Consider the following 17504-nt stretch of genomic DNA (forward strand, 5'->3'; position numbering starts at 1 on the left):
GTTTCAATAGAGCGTTAATATGTGTGCTGTTTTGCCTAAAAACGCCCCCCATAGTGCACAAGTGGCTGTGGTATAAACATATGTACATTCAAGGATATTTACGGCGGGTGGAGGAGTGCCCCAAAGGGAGATGCTTTAACACTCAACGCTCCTACACACAGCCCCACAAACAACCTCCCCGAACGTGTGTGGCTTCACAAGGACCCAATGATGCAGCTGGGGCCCATGGAGAATTTCGCTTCCATTTTCACCGAGTTATATTCAAGGTGGAACTGTATAGCTCCCCCCGCCCCCCACCTCCACCACCCCAGGGAGCACGATGTAACCCGCACGCGAAAACCATGGAGAACTCGGCGGCCGCGTTTCCACAGCAGTAGCGCTGGGACTCCATCGCGGAAAGTCCTATCTGGACAATACTGCGCACTCTTCATCTCACCAGTTCCCTGCGGCAGATGGGAGAGATCCTCTGAACTCGCCGTCACCAGGAACTCCCACAATTTCACACGGCATCTCCATGCGAGTCAACGCGTCTCTGAGATGAGAATAGCTCAGGATCACTGCGGCAGATGGAATGGCGTAGAGTCTCTGCCAACACTTCCACCAACTACCAGGAACTCTCACATCATAACGATAGTGGACGAGTGGCTACCTGGCTTTTGATCCCCATGCCACCTGTATAGCCGGCTTAGTAGGGTCCGGTGTGATGTGTTCCGTCGTAACAAAACTGACCATTCCTGGGGCATTCAGAACACACAACTGTACGACTACAACGATGTAGAGGAGGATGCTAGATAGCTACTCTTTTTGTGGAGGTTATATGTATGTGGATCTGTAGGTCTCTGTGTTAGTCTATGGGTCTCTATGCGAGTCTATGGGCCTGTATGTGAGTCTATGGGCCTGTATGTGAGTCTATGGGTGTTTGTGAGTCTATGAGCCTTAGTGATGGGGAGGAGGATGTTGCACGCATGCTGATTGACTCCTCTTTCCGTGCTGGATTTCCCAGCGATCTTCTCAAGCTGAACACTGAATGGCTCAAGACAAATTAACAGCATTTTTACATGTTGGACCTCATCTTGTTTGTCTTTGACTCCATGCAATCGGTATCCGGTCCGAAATTTATTAATTACTCACCAATTAATTAATTGGGAAAACCTCATAGCAGCATTGTCCCCGAATGGCAGATAAATACCGACATGCAGACCAGTGCTGCTGTAACACCACGTGCTGCACAGGGACAGCTGCCAATGGGTGGTCCTTTTGTCTCGACTGCACCAGGGAATTGGAATTGAGGCATTAAAGCGCCGCGTACATTCTGAAACAATGCTTTATATAGCGCTGAGACTCCAGGGTGTCCTCACAAAAGGACTTCTCTGGTGACGTGTTTCCAATTTAGAATGTATATATATACAAAAAATGGAAACCTGTCTAAATACGAAATGTCAGTTGATTGGAAACAAAAATTGTTGTTTCGGGATTTATCCGAACGTGTGCCGTCAAAGCAAATGACCCCACGTATATTGCGTCGCGTCTGTCCTTTTCCTACCAAAAGCATTGCCACGTGGCATCGTGCGAGGTTCAACTATGTTTTAGTTATTTTACCAGGTAAGGCCCCACTGAGCTCTTTCGCTCTTTTTCATAAGCGACCTGGACACAAATGGGAGCCAAATACTAAAACCGCACGTTCAGAAATGTGGAGCGGAAACCCGGAGGAACCGGAGAAAAATCCACGCGACCACGGGGAGAGAGACACCACAGCCTCCAAATATACAGCAGGCGTCAGGGTTGAGATCGAAACCACGACCTCCTGCAAACCAGGCAAGTGGTTTAACATCTCGCCACTGTGGCGCCCTTAGGCTAATAATCATAACCTCCTAAAATCCGAAACTGTTATATATAATAAAAAAAAATCGGAAAATGCAAAAATTAACACTGTATCTTTTTCCATCAATCCAAAAGCACCCCTGAGACTTGTGCCGCTGCTCGGTGTAAAAGTGCCCTCAGGGCACTCTCGAGGCTTCCACGCACAGACGAGGAGGCACACGGGACGTGAAACTGCAGGGGGATCCCGCGAGCGGAGAATTGAACATCCCTGGCCCTCCAAAGCATATTCATCATTTGCCATGAATAACACGGGAAACCGCTTGAGTCAAGACACTGTGAAAGAGGGATAGGCCTTCAATTTATTTGTCAAATCAAGTGAAGCGGAAGTAACGGTTATAAGTTGTGACAACGCACCACGCCGGGGCCAGTGTCGGATGCAGTGGCGAGAGATACTGTTATGAGTGAAGGGGGTGGGGGCATTTATTAAGTTGTGGGGGGGGGGGCATAGATAAGACAAGATGTTTGGGGGGGGGGTGTATGTGCATTCTTTGTGGATAAACGTCTCCCGTCGTTTCATGCTCCACTAACGAGCTGTTTAGCTGCATCGCTGTGTTTTACTTGTTGGAGATTTTAAAATTAAAATATATTTATATTTATTGCTTCACTGCCCTGCAATTATGGGAACCCTGGCCTGGCTAAACATGCATTGCTTAAATTCTCAAATGATGTGTTCGTACGCATTTCTTAGTCTCCTTTTTAAATTCTGCTCTTGTTCAATGTGTACGTGTATATGTGTACACGTGTCACTTAAAGATGTTCCTCAAATGATTCTATGTGTTCGGCTATGTCTTAATTTACGTTTTATTTTGCTTGCTTTTGACACTTCCACAGCACCCTTGTTAAAATTCCCACGCAGAGTGGAGTTCTGTATTGCATGAAGATAAAACATCTGTACAGCTTATGTAAATAAGGACTGGTATGGCTGCATATTTACTTAGAATATTCCATGGCACACATGGATTATAAGAATACATTCCAGATACAGGCCTATCCTGAAAAACATAATTTAATGAATGCTTTTTTAACTACTTTTTAAATGCGTACATTAGAAAATTTGCTAAAGATTATAAACCAATTACATTTCATGAGGTAGATTGTTTTTTATTGCAAATACAAACAAATATAAATGGCTGGAGAGGATTAAGGTGTAGTTCGTACATTTTTTTTAAATATATAAAATTCATGTAATCACATCACTCTACTTTTGTGTTACTAACACACCAGTGTGTTCCGTCTGCTATTGAACCTTTGCCAAACTCCTCTGGTCCAGGCAATATGAAAAAAAAATGTAATCTTCTCTTACATATTGTCCTGCACAGCGAAGCTGTACAACAATCAATTCTTTATTTATATTTCTCTTCTGACTCCCAGTTAGAAGCCAAGCCAAGCATCGAGTGCACATAAATAATGCAACGGAAGTAAAAAAGGTAAATGTATCATTATCAATCTTCTGCTGAATTAATGCCTCCCCCAAGCCAATCCTGTAATGTAACAAATATAACGCCGCACCTCGGGCTGATTTCGTCTCTCTCTCCGTGGCGGACGCACGCGCGGGCATGCTTCCCACCGTTGGATGCAACTCCATTGTTAATCTCGACCACCGGCCATCACCCCTTCTAGTAGCGACATGTCCTACCAAAGCCCCCCCCCCCCCCCTTTTCTTAACAGTCAATATGATATACCTGACGTGTGTATAATTTCTCATTTATGTCTTTAACTTGTGTCCGATTTCTAATCTCTAATTTGTGTATAATTTGGGGCGCCACGATGGCGAGATGTTAACTACCTCGCCTGGTATGCAGGAGGTCGTGGGTTCAATCATGACCCTGACGCCTATATATGTTGAGTTTGCATGTCCCCGCCCTGGTCGTGTGGATTTTTCCCCAGGTCCTCCGGTTTTCCCCTCCACATTTAGAAACATGCGGTTTGAAAATTTGGCTGCTATCAATTTCCACATCACAAGCCACTTCGTTGAGCTATGACTTGTGGCCAGGTCGCTTCTGATAAAGAGTTACTGTATATAGCTCAGTGGGCCTTACCTGGTAAAATAAATATTTTTTCATCGATGTGTGACTTTCTGTCGCTCACCGTAATTCCAAGCATGCACCTCTCATGCTCGTTTTACGCACTTTTGAGCTCATGATCCATCTTCTGCATCAACGTCCACATTTCTGAGCCGCAAGTTATCGCAGGTAATGTGCTCCGATGATATAAAATGTAAACTGCTGCAAATCAGATATTTTAAGATTGCAAGTACACACAAGTGAAAAAACTACATTTTTGTTTCAATGAACACAGTAAATTTAATAAAACGAATTAGTTTTTTTTTCTTGCTTAACATTGGTAATAAATCTGTGTTATATCTGGCTTTGTTTGGGATGCAATATAATAATATCAGAAGTTACCATCTGGATCAAATTATAGTTATTTCCAGAATATGAAAACAAATCCTGCTTTCATTACACAGTTTATGTATAAGTAAAAATATGTTTAGTACTATACGTTTTTATTTTAAGGTATTTGTTATGTTAGAACAGCTGGTCTCCCATGAGCTATCTAATTGGCCATGCACAATCTCTAAACTGTCTGCAGCTGGGGAGAAATTATTCAGGCATTGCTTACCAGGTGCCTTTAAACTAAAAATCATAATTACATTAGAAAAGGCACAACTTTAAAATAAATGTTATGGGGTTTCAGCACAGCGGTGCATTCCATGTACATTCTGTCTTTCACACCATACTGGTTTCTTTGGGTAAAAAAAAACCCCATGAATTAAACAATTTTTATGACCCGTGTAAATTGTGCCAATAACTCTTGTTTACTTTATATGAAGGAATTTATCTCGTTATTCAGTGACGAGCTCGTGTTTGATAAAACGTCTAATTTGATCAATTAAATATAAAAAAAAAGTTAGGTTCGAAATCATAGAGACAGGTGCTAATTAGAAATACACTTAAGCTTTCCATTTATTTTCTAATTGTCACTCTTCAATTCAAATAGACTCATCCATTCATTTGAGTTCAGTATAGGTTTTAAGGAACATCAACAGTATGGGTCACCGCGAAGCAATAATCGTTAGTACCAGTGGTTTTCCGAACTCGACGATAAAATCTATCGACCCGGGTTCGATTCCCGACGGTGGCTGACAGCAGTGGTAGTGACATGTGAGCTGGTCCTGGCCACCCCCTTCGCCAATCTGCACTGACCAGCATGAGTGAAGTATGATTGATCAAACAACCCCTATAACTGACAGGATATGGAGAGGTCTTCATCCAACAAGGAATTGACAAAGGGCTATAACAAAAAACAAACGTCAGAGAAAATTGTGCATCTCAAAGCGCAGCTGTTGCCTAAATCATAACGGAACACCAGACGACGCTCGTTGGTAGAGCAGCATTTCTGACCCTGTTGCCATGCGTGCTTTCTTTACAGTTTAATGAATTAGTTTAATATATGACCTCAATGGAAGTCAAATATGTCACGCAATTTTTTTTTTTTACAATTCTACTTCATGAAAAAAATCCCAAGTGAAAGGTCAGTATGCAACCAAATGTTAAAAGCATTTTTAAAAAAAAAATAAGAAACTGGCTTAAGCAATTTATAGCCATATCTCGCAGCAAAAGGCACCTGAAGTTAAATGTAGAGACACCTTCCTTATGAACAACATTTTTCTGCTGCTTAATGTTGCAGAAAGGCAGGCATGGGCTCAGAGTTCATCGTCCTGCATCACTCCACAGTATGTCATGGCCAAGCCCAAATAAAATGCTCCTCACCTGTCATAGCAGTCATAAAACAACTTTTGCAGCTACAGAAGATAGGAATGCTACATTTGAAGGGTTCCACGATGTGGATTCACGTGATAAATATAATACCACAGGCCCGCACTGCTCCTCAAAGCATGCAATAATACCAGAATGTATGCATGCGACTTACAAAAGACGGCCTGACCTAAGTATGTGCGTAGACTGCAACGTGGCTGGATTAGAAGTAGTTTAATAATTGCATTGTTCTCCAAGATGACATGTCGTTATTAGATTCCTCTGTAGTCCATGGATCCCCTGCTCCGAGTTCACTGTAAACTGCATATGCAATGCATGTACTTTATATTATTCCTCAAGGACACGAATTCGGGTGACAGCGGAGTACCACGCAAACATTATATTTGGATATTCGTCTTGAACTGATTATACTAATACCAGGCAATGATCGTTCAGTGAGGGAAAAAGTATTTGATACCCTGCTGATTTTGTACGTTTGCTCACTGACAAAGAAATTATCAGTCTATAATTTTAATGCTAGGCTTATTTGACCAGTGAGAGACAGAATAACAAAAAAAATCCAGAAAAACGCATGTTAAAAATGTTATAAATTGAGTTGCATTTTAATGAGGGAAATAAGTATTTGACCCCCTCTCAATCAGAAAGATTTCTGGCTCCCAGGTGTCTTTTATACAGGTAACGAGCTGAGATTAGGAGCACACTCTTAAAGGGAGTGCTCCTAATCTCAGCTTGTTACCTGTATAAAACACACCTGTCCAAAGAAGCAATCAATCAGATTCCAAACTCTCCACCATGGCCAAGACCAAAGAGCTCTCCAAGGATGTCAGGGACAAGATATTGTAGACCTACACAAGGCTGGAATGGGCTACAAAACCATTGCCAAGCAGCTTGGTGAGAAGGTGACAACAGTTGGTGCGATTATTCGCAAATGGAAGAAACACAAAAAAAAACTGTCAATCTCCCTCGGCCTGGGGGTCCATGCAAGATCTCACCTCGTGGAGTTGCAATGATCATGAGAACGGTGAGGAATCAGCCCAGATCTACACGGGAGGATCTTGTCAATGATCTCAAGGCAGCTGGGACTATAGTCACCAAGAAAACAATTGGTAACACACTACGCCGTGAAGGACTGAAATCCTGCAGCGCCCGCAAGGTCCCCCTGCTCAAGAAAGCACATATACATGCCCGTCTGAAGTTTGCCAATGAACATCTGAATGATTCAGAGGACAACTGGGTGAAAGTGTTGTGGTCAGATGAGACCAAAATGGAGCTCTTTGGCATCAACTCAACTCGCCGTGTTTGGAGGAGGAGGAATGCTGCCTATGACCCCAAGAACACCATCCCCACCGTCAAACATGGAGGTGGAAACATTATGCTTTGAGGGTGTTTTTCTGCTAAGGGGACAAGACAACTTCACCGCATTAAAGGGACGATGGACGGGGCCATGTACCGTCAAATCTTGGGTGAGAACCTCCTTCTCTCAGCCAGGGCATTGAAAATGGGTCGTGGATGGGTATTCCAGCATGACAATGACCCAAAACACACATTAAGGTCCTGGAGTGGCCTAGCCAGTCTCCAGACCTTAATCCCATGGAAAAATCTGTGGAGGGAGCTGAAGGTTCGAGTTGCCTAACGTCAGCCTCGAAACCTTAATGACTTGGAGAAGATCTGCAAAGAGGAATGGGACAAAATCCCTCCTGAGATGTGTGTAAACCTGGTGGCCAACTACAAGAAACGTCTGACCTCTGTGATTGCCAACAAGGGTTTTGCCACCAAGTACTAAGTCATGTTGTGCAGAGGGGTCAAATACTTATTTCCCTCATTAAAATGCAAATCAATTCATAACATTTTTTACATGCGTTTTTCTGGATTTTTTGTTGTTATTCTGTCTCTCATTGTTCAAATAAACCTACCACAAAAATTATAGACTGATCAGTTCTTTGTCAGTGGGCAAACGTACAAAATCAGCAGGGGATCAAATACTTTTTTCCCTCACTGTATTGCTAGAATGCGGGAAGAGAATAATAATAATAAATTAATAGATTTAATGTTCGAGGGCCTTGCAAAAAAGTTGGTGATTAAAACAATCAACTTTAATAACTCTAGTGTGCTTAAATTAAAACCATTTGGGCTACTTCAGTGGGGTTCCATGGGCACACCGATGACATGAATTTTTAAATATATTCTCGCACCCAACGGAGCAAAATTCTCCCAGGGATTCTCAACCCCACTGTGAATATGAATTACCCGTGCAAGCAGACCTGAAATCTCAAGTTCACGGCAGGATAACTTTCTAATGAAAAATGAATTCAACAAGATAAAAAAAGAACAGTGAAAACTGACATTACAAAAATCACAGTGGAAATTCAAACTGGTAATTCCAATTTAATAATTTATATCTGCGACTGCACATTATTGAATCAAAACGCAACACTGTAATTTCAACTTGTCACTTAACGCAGAAATGTACCCCAAGTATGTAAATCATGTTGTGAAAAATGTACAACAACAAAAACAATGTCCCGATTACTTGGCCGTAACTTACATGTACTTGTGACATTGCAATCGACGCTTACACTTTGGTCTCTCGGAAATCACTGAGGATGAAGCCAAATTCAGACCAGCAGTGCAAGTTTCCATCTTAAAATCTGGTGCCAACATTAATTACAACCTTAGAAGCAGGCCTCTTTATTACTACACATCGTATAAAGCCGCACAGAAAAAAAGGGGCTCACGGTCTCAATCTCTCTGGTTTTAAATCGTAATATCAATGACATTATGTTGGAGCTATACAAATGTGACTGGTGGCATGTGAATGATTACAGTGACAAAAAAAACCCCAACGTGAACAGGATAAGACTTTGTAAAACACGGTGATAAGCGCGCCGTTTTTTTTCTACCCTGCATACAATAGAAGAGCTATTGTGCTGCATCTTATCAGGTGCAGTGTTATACTTTCCGGATGAACTGTGCTTTTGTGATTGACATATCGCGGAAAGAGACTCCAGAATGATGTTGGTATTTACCAATGACAAATATGTTTTTGAATGTACACTGTCTCTGTGAATAACGAATTGTCTAAAATGTTGTTTTCAAAAATTATTCGTCATATTTTAGAATTAAAAAGCAGAAAGGTAGCACAGGAGGTATTGCATTGCGCTATGGATCCGTTGACCTGAATTCAATTCCCTGCCTGGGCTAACATCAGTGGTCAGTGGTATATGAATTAGTTATAATCCCCCCCCCCCATCCAACTTTCCTAAACTCACTTACCGGTGTAGTGAAGTATGGTCAAACAGTTCCTATGACTGATATAGCATGGTGATGCCTTCATCCAGAAGTGTATTGACAAAGGGCAGAACGTAATAATAATTAGTAACACATTATTTGATTCGTTCACTTTTGCTTCAATTGTCTGTGAAAAGTGGGCGGTGCACAGGAAATTATAATCTCTGGCCAATGCCACCTTCGCATGACTATTGATCATTATTAAGCAGCACAAATGTGATGCGTTCAATAAGTGCGTTTCAAACTTAGCAGATGCTGCTATGTTTGTGACTGACCCAGTGAGGCATCACGGTCCCTGCACAGACAAAAGGGCAGCTCCTTACGATGTTGAGCCATTGCCTGCAGGTATTTACGTCCGACAGCAAGGACTGCAGATGAACCTGTTAATCACATTGTCGAGCGTGTTAACGTGGTCGTGTATTGAGATCACAATGGCCACGGAGCCCTGATGACTCAGACATGCCCGATTGCAAGCAAAGTAGTGTGGAAAAGCACAAGCAAAGCACATGTGTCCTGACTGAATTAAAGTGACATTTAATCCGGTTTATTTTTTTGCATCATCCACAATCCACTGTGGGTGCATGTGCTTATTCGATTTTCGAGCATTTTTTTGCTGGTAGCTACGTTTCCTTTGCTTCTACCTAACAGAGGCATGCTCACGCAGCACGCTTACTAGCCGTGCCCACCTACAGTGTGCTTACAAGTAGATGCAGGGTACTGGAGGTACATGCACTGCTGCCTGATAATTAATTTGAAAGTGCTTTTTTCCAAATATCTTATTCTCCTGTGAAAAGCCAGTCCGAGTTTGAACGAGGTATACCGATGTATTTAAAATGTTCAGAAACGTTGGCACTGAAAGCGTGTATATTTTTTTGAAGTGACATGCGAATCCACAACCAGTGGCATCTTGGTTTGTCATCCAAAACTTTAATAACTGTGATTATCATCAGAAATGTGACTGCTGCTACTGCTGCTTTGGTATTCCCCATGTACTACGTCTATCATGTGACTGTACTTCAAAGTGAGCTTTGGGGATGATAAATATTACAGCCCGCGTGCTGCTAAATTATAATTGTGCGCCTTCGTGCCTGGCTTACCTTGTGGAGAATTTGAATATGCAGTCGCGTGGTCTCCTGTTGTGGGTTTTTACCGCAGGTTGATGACTTGCCTGTGCCACATGTCATCGTTGCTGTGTGGAGTTAATAACAGGACATGAGGTGAGGCAGTTCAGCACAGCAGGATGTTATGAGAAACTCAATTTTGAATGAGTTTACCTGGTATTGCATTCTGGAGATGGCGAGGCTATCGCGTTACTTTAAATGTTCACTTATATATGCTCGTATATATATTTTTAATTTACACCCACTTCCAAAATTAGCTGGATCAATTTCTCCACATGCTGTAAACTAGCATTGTGTGCATTGTACATTAGTAGTGTACACGTAGCATTTCCGTGATTAATACTTTATTTAAAGTGTTAAATGTTACTATAGAGCTCATAAATGTCTCAAATGGTAATTTGCAAGTCTCCTAGCATAATTACAGTTGACTATGGAAATTTAAATTACTAAAGTTCCGTTAATAGACATGTAGCATTTTGAGTAGCTATTGACAGCAGGAAATTGCATTTAAAATCAATATTTGATTAATTTAATCACGTGCAAAAGTTCTTGCTGTGAATGTTTTTTGTTATTTTAGATTCTACTTTGGTAATTTTCTCAATTACAGAAGTGTATCTGTAAATATAAGTATTTCCATACATTTCATGAACCCCCCCACCAAAAAAAAAATATATACATGCTTAGCTTTCGGTTATGCTTCTAACTTCGCTGAATGAGACTTTCCAGGGAATTGATTACCCAGCCAGGCTGATAATAAAAGCCCACCATTGTGAATAGCAACTAATTTCCATCTTGGCCCTCCATGTCACCCCAAATGACAAGAGAAAATGTTCAGCTCCCCAAAGGCTAACCCTTGTCCATGGCCAAGAGCAGAGCCTGGTCCATTAGGCCATCTAATTAAACTACTCAGCCGTTATAACTGAGGACCTCTAAAGCCAGGCTTTTACTTATGTGGGAGCAGATAGCAGGGGGCGGGGGGGGGTATACATTAATTTGCTAATTTATTGGTAATTGTCCAACATTTTAGTAGGACTTGCCATCATTTGCATCCTTGACTCGTCTTCGTCAAATTCAATGCAAATTTCACCGACTCCCATTACATAACACTAACTGCAATCAGTATATATATCCTTCCATGAAGTAAAAGGCCACTGATAGTATCATGGTCTAAAGTTTCCACGTTTTGAACATTACCTACAATTATGGTGCTAAAATGCATTGATTGATTGCTGGGCCCTTCATTATATAACTTGATGGGGCAGGAAATCATGTGGTGATTTATGATTCCACCTCCCACCACTGCCCCCCAACAGCAAATAACTGCCAAAATGCATGAGGATGCTGATTGAATTACTACACTGCGTATACATGCAGCGTTTTAAGTGGTAAATGCTGCGGCCAAATCGTATGGCGCCAAATGAGTGTCTATATATTTGGGGCGTTAAATATATAGCGTTGAGTTGTTGCAGGCACAAAAAGAATGCACAGGAATGCAAAAATGAACGGCAATAAAAACAATTGCCATTAAATGGCGTTAAATCAATATTATGACTTGCAAGCGTGGCTGTTTGCTGCCAGCTCCACAGCTTATCATGATGAAGCCGTTCCAAATTAACAGTTTGTTTATCATGATATGAAAGCCCAGATGGAGAATGGCCAGACCAAATATAAATAAAAGTAACTATATATGTAGACACAGAGTAAATAAATTTATCCTTGCGTACACGGAAAAATACGACAACAACAACCTGTGGTTACGTACAATTAATGACCGTAGTTTTAGAAATATTTTAATATACAATTAATATTCTTGTGAACATTGGTTACCAGTAATTAATTTTTGCAAAAAATCTCGCATTTTTTTCACTACTTTTCGTAATTAAAAACTAAAATAAAACAAGGCAATTAACCCAGGTATTCAACAAATCAAATTATGTTCTTGTTATTAATTGCATATAATAAATCTTCCTAAATATGGAAACACAAGGTAACAAGTTTTATGAAAATAAATAATCGTTGGAAATTCCACACTCATAATGTTTTAATGTAAACCAAAGATCAGTCGATGTTGTTACTCAACCAATGGAGAAAGTATCTTAAAGTAACGTTGTTTATGCAATTCACCGAGCCAACACATTGCCACACACGACACGTCCGGCCTCTGCTCGTGAGACTGCATTGACTGCAATTGCGATACATTATTAATTTCATTAATCAGATTAACTTCAATAGTTTATATTCAAACACCAAACAAAACTTGAGACCGATTCACTTGGAAACTGGCGATTTAAAGTGTTTATGAGTTCACGTCAAAGTGGCGGTGGCAAGAGGGCACGTTGTTTCCGACCCCGTGCTTCCTCAGCCATGCTCCCAAGGAGCTTTCTCAACGTGCTGGGAGTCTCGTGGTATGAACCCGATTTATAATGAGCACACTAAAGAAGGTCCATTTCAAATTGGTCTTGGCTCTTGGTCCAGTGTTGCCAAGAGCCAGAGTTCACATGCAATGGAGGTGAGAATAATTTGTTTCTCTTATTAATCAACCGTGGTGGACTGTGATAATTTATTTATACGATTGCCGTGAAACAATATGTACAAATTTGCAACACCTTTATTTGGAGGGTTTATGGCTTACTCTTAAAATGACATTAAACAAAAAACAAAAGTATTTTTGGCTTTTCTATTCATAAATTATTAATGCGTGTTGGTTTAACAAATGGCTGTGGAAAAAAAATATTCCTTAAAAATGGATTATTGTAGACGCATTTTGCTATTTTTTAAATATGTAATCCTCTAAAAAAAATTACCCAGGCACTCACTCAAATATTCACATAGTACAGTTCAACTGGATTTCCAAAGGAAATTTTAATAAATGATCATGGTGACCTGCTACATTTAATCCATCACAATACCCCACCCCATTCCTCATACTTCTTCCACATTTTGGCCAGGCAAGGCCAGTGCCACAGCCCTGATGCATTACCAGTAAAGCTGACATTTTGCTTATCAATTTTGGCTTCATTCTGTCGGCCTTTATCTGTATTGCAACTGCACACCGGCATTGGGAATATCAAGAAAGCATCATTGTATCAGAGCCCTGGAGTTTGCCACCGGGGCTCCGTTATGGAACGCCCGTGCCCTTTAACCAGGCTTATCTCTACATGGCAATAACCACTGCTGCATTTAGCCCACCTTGTCGCCGCAATCGCACGTTATTGCTTTCTGAATTCGTCTGCGTTTTATCATTGAGACATTCCTGCTGCATTTTTTTTGACAAAGCTTTTGATGTGTACTGTATACCCACACACGTGCACGAACACAAAATAAATTAAAAGTTCTCTGAAATGAGTGAGAAAAAAAATCAACCTTTCAGCCAACAGGGCCTTCAAAATCAATATTTTTCCATCGCCAATTATTCAACATGACCGACTTGTGTTGGTGTTCACATCGTGGAAGAGTTTTGTGCGCGCACGTGTGTGTGCCACAGCAATTCACACAAAATTACACATGCATACATTGACTTCTGCATCACATGCAAATTGTTCATATTTTCCCGAGGCTATTTAGCATTTAAAACTCTCCTTGGATCTAGCCTACTATAAAAACCAATACAGCTTGCCTTATGCATCCCCGTCTTCTCATAACTTGATGGGGAAGGTGCGATTTGCTATCTTTATCGGTCCTCTTGTAGCGAGAAGCGTAACAATTTGGGCTAGGGGATAGCTTTAAAATGGTGTGCTCCACCCCAAATGTTACCTGCACTATACATCCCCAGGTACCCTTTAGCGTTAACTACACAGCCACCACCGTCGCCATGCACTGCTTAATTTCGCCCCAAATTTTGAATTTCATGTAGAGTTATATAATTAAGGTATGCTCACCTGGGAAATAACAGAACAATAAGCCTCCTTGTATAATTAAGCCAGGGCATCTGGGGCGATTGATTTAACAATTGGGCACCCTCTCACCCAATCCTGCCCTCTCGTGCTGATCAAGATAGAATTCCCACAAATATGCCGTGGCGTTGCCTTTTCATAAACCTGCACGGCGCAGTAATTTCTGGTTATCTTCCTCGATTAGGAAACTGCTGTAATTCCATACAGAGAAGAATATCTTCATTTGATATGGTACAAAATGAGTGAAATATTTCTAAAGCCCCTATAATATCGAGTAATTATGTTGCATTCCTTTCACCTGTGCACCTCATTTGCACATTGTCTCTTAATTTGCGTCACATGATAGATGTATTAATAGTGACCAGGGCAGTCTTGTTTAAGTTTTTTTTTAATTCCGAGATTGTTTCTGTAAGCCTGAAGAGCCTTGTGCTGGCATTAACCCAGATGCCACCTTTGCAAAGCAGCTTCTCCCTTGAGATTCTGCAAACTAATGTTTCCCATTAAAATAAGGTGGAAATGAATTAACATAAGCGGACAATGGTGGAGTTGCACACTGATGAGTGTTTTGAAACCATCTGTATGTTTATTTAGGAATTGTTTCAATATCATGTGCTTTTTCAATTCACACAATTAATTTAGAGTCCCTTGGCAATGCACTTTTGGATGAAGGCCTCTCCATGCCTTTACGTCATCGGGGTTGGTTGACCATACATCACCATGCTGTGCAGTGTGGGTTGGTGAAGGTGCGGAGCCCAGGACTGGTTCCAATGTCCTGGCTGGAAATTTCAATCAGGTTTCTGTCTTCGTAGTGCAGTACACTAACTATTGTGCCACCGCTCTACATCACTGCACGTCCACTCCTTTCCCCCTTTAAAAGTTAAATTATGTATGCATGTTGAACTTTTTTCGCGCCGTATTTAGCCAAACATGCTAATCGGAGGTGTGGATTATTGAAAATTATGCTGGATGGATTTTTTTTTGTACGGACACACAATTCCCAGGAGAAGAATGCGAATAGGATCTTGGGAATGGTTTTCAGGAGTTCGCGATTTCCGAGCGCTCGCAAGTGCAGTGTGTGTGTTTGTTGAAACGTAATGGTGCCTCTGCAAATAGTAGGAGAATAAATTAACATGCAAGACAAAATTACGTTGAATGTCGACAGGTGGGTTGTCACGTTACAGTCTTGCAAAGTCTATTAGACATTTGCATAGAAATGAAGCACACGGAAATCTATTTCACCACTTAGGGTGATTGATTTACCCTGAATGAATAAACAGTGGTCTTATTACCAGGCTGCATGAGCGCACGGTGCCACACGTGAAAAAGATTGATGGATGATGTGTGCTGAATTATAACCTAATTTCTGCAGGTCTTACTCAGTCCACAGTCTAGCACAAGAGGACATTTGCCCTACACATAGCCCAATATTGGTCTCATGGCATGCAGCTGCTTAAAGTAATTACGAAATTATGAATTCCTGTCTCCAAAATTAATTGGTGCCCTGGTTATACCCTCAAATTCCCTTCAAAGAAACACATGGTAATTAATGGAATGTTGCACATATGACCAGCATTGCTGCTTCATGCGACTCCTTTCTGTATGACCTCTAATTAATAGGAAATTAAATACCAAGACTATAAATGACGGACACTGGTTTAGACTCAGTGTTTGCATTGGTTAATCCTGAAGTCGATACAGAGAGCACTAACAGTTTGACTTTGTGATTAATACAATGACAACCAAATTATATGCTAAACATTTGTCATTCGTGTAATGGACCACATTACAAAATTGCTCGCGTGACTGACTTGCTTGACAAAAAAACCCCTCAATATCTTAGGCCATGGCAAGGTTTGAGACTTACTTGCGGAGATGGTTTTACCTGCTTTGTGTTGTCTTCATTACCAACATTGTGTGTGTGTGTGACTGATTGATGAGATTGACCCACGCATGTTTTTCGCCCGACCTCAATCATCCCCACCTATGGGTGATGCATTCAGACATTTAGTGGACACCACTGATTCCATGAACGAGATACCCTCACGGCTGTTGTGCCAAATCCCCTACCCCCCACCAATCAATCAATTGTCGCGATGAAAGTTTGCTATTCGTTTCAAAAATCAATGCTTTTTTCAATACTGCTGCAGTGGCTGCAAAAATGGCACGAAACCATTTATGCAACATGCTGTAAATGAATGTAAAAACGCGTGTGTTTACAGTTTCAGTTTATTTATTAGGTATAGCCCTGTGAGGCATTCGGCTCTTGAATCGGGTGCAACCACAACAAACAAAAACATGAACAAGCATTGTGTGGAAGAGTAGGCCAAACATCCTCTAGATAGACTCTCTAGAGCCCTCTGTAATGGAAGTCCTTCCGCCAGGACTGGCAGGGCTGCACATTTATGTTCAACAATGCACGTATCACGACCTAAATAATTTATATTATTCGACGATTCTATAAAATTGTCAAAATCTTACCACTAAACATGGAACCCCTTCACGACCTCGCCTCCAGTGGCTATTGCTCTTTAAGAGCATTCATGAGGACATTTGGGCACTACCCCACATTTATCCCCCCCTCCCTTTTTTTCCTCCTACAGGGGCATCAGAGCTTAAGAAGAGACCAGGATTGTAGAAGTTATTGAAACAGTTTATTGAAACATGGGGTCGAGATAGGTTTCCATTGCACTGGAGTCTGCAATGTGTTTGTGCTGGTGTCAACCTCTTTTCACATCCTCTGATTCAACCGCATTAATTGATCAATCTAAACAGTTATCGTTGAAACCTTCTGCTGCCAGGCCACCAAGATTATACGGCTTACCAAAAATACATAAAGTAGATACACCCCTTCGTCTCATCGTCTCTACTATCAACTCGCCCACCTACAAACTGGCTCGTTTTCTGTCTGAAATCCTGCGTCCTTTCACTGGAAAAACCACCTCTGTCGTACAACATTCTACTTACCTTGTATCGACAATCACGGGTATTTCCCTGTCCCCAGACGACCTGCTTGTCAGTTTTGATGTAGTTTCCTTATTCACCAAAGTTCCTGTACCTGACACCATCGCAATCATTGAAGACTTGGTTCATCAAGGACTAAACACTGAGGTACCCCCCTGGTGAGACACTGCTTAACCAATACATACTTCACTTGGAATGGAATTTTCTATAAACAAACTGAGGGCACCCCAATGGGCTCCCCCCTATCTCCGGTTGTAGCCAGCATTTTCATGGAGAAATTTGAGACTGACGCCATCCAGACTGCCACTCTGCGCCAAACCTTATGGAAGAGGTACATGGATGACACTTTTGTCATCTGGCCAAATGGCCGGCCTGCTCTAGACCAATTCCTCGACCACATCAATTCCATACACCCAGCCATCAGATTTACCATGGAAGTCGAAAAAGATGGCAAGCTACCTTTTTTGGATGTCCTAATAAAAAAGAGACCTGATGGTTCAATGAGCCACTCTGTCTACAGGAAAGCTACCCATACGGATGCTTACCTGAAACCGGATTCCCACCACCATCCATCCCAGAAG

Source organism: Petromyzon marinus, chromosome 10, assembly GCF_048934315.1.
Source record: "Petromyzon marinus isolate PM22_M1 ecotype Great Lakes invasive population chromosome 10, UKy_Petmar_22M1.pri1.0, whole genome shotgun sequence".
Classification (NCBI taxonomy): Eukaryota; Metazoa; Chordata; class Hyperoartia; order Petromyzontiformes; family Petromyzontidae; genus Petromyzon; species Petromyzon marinus.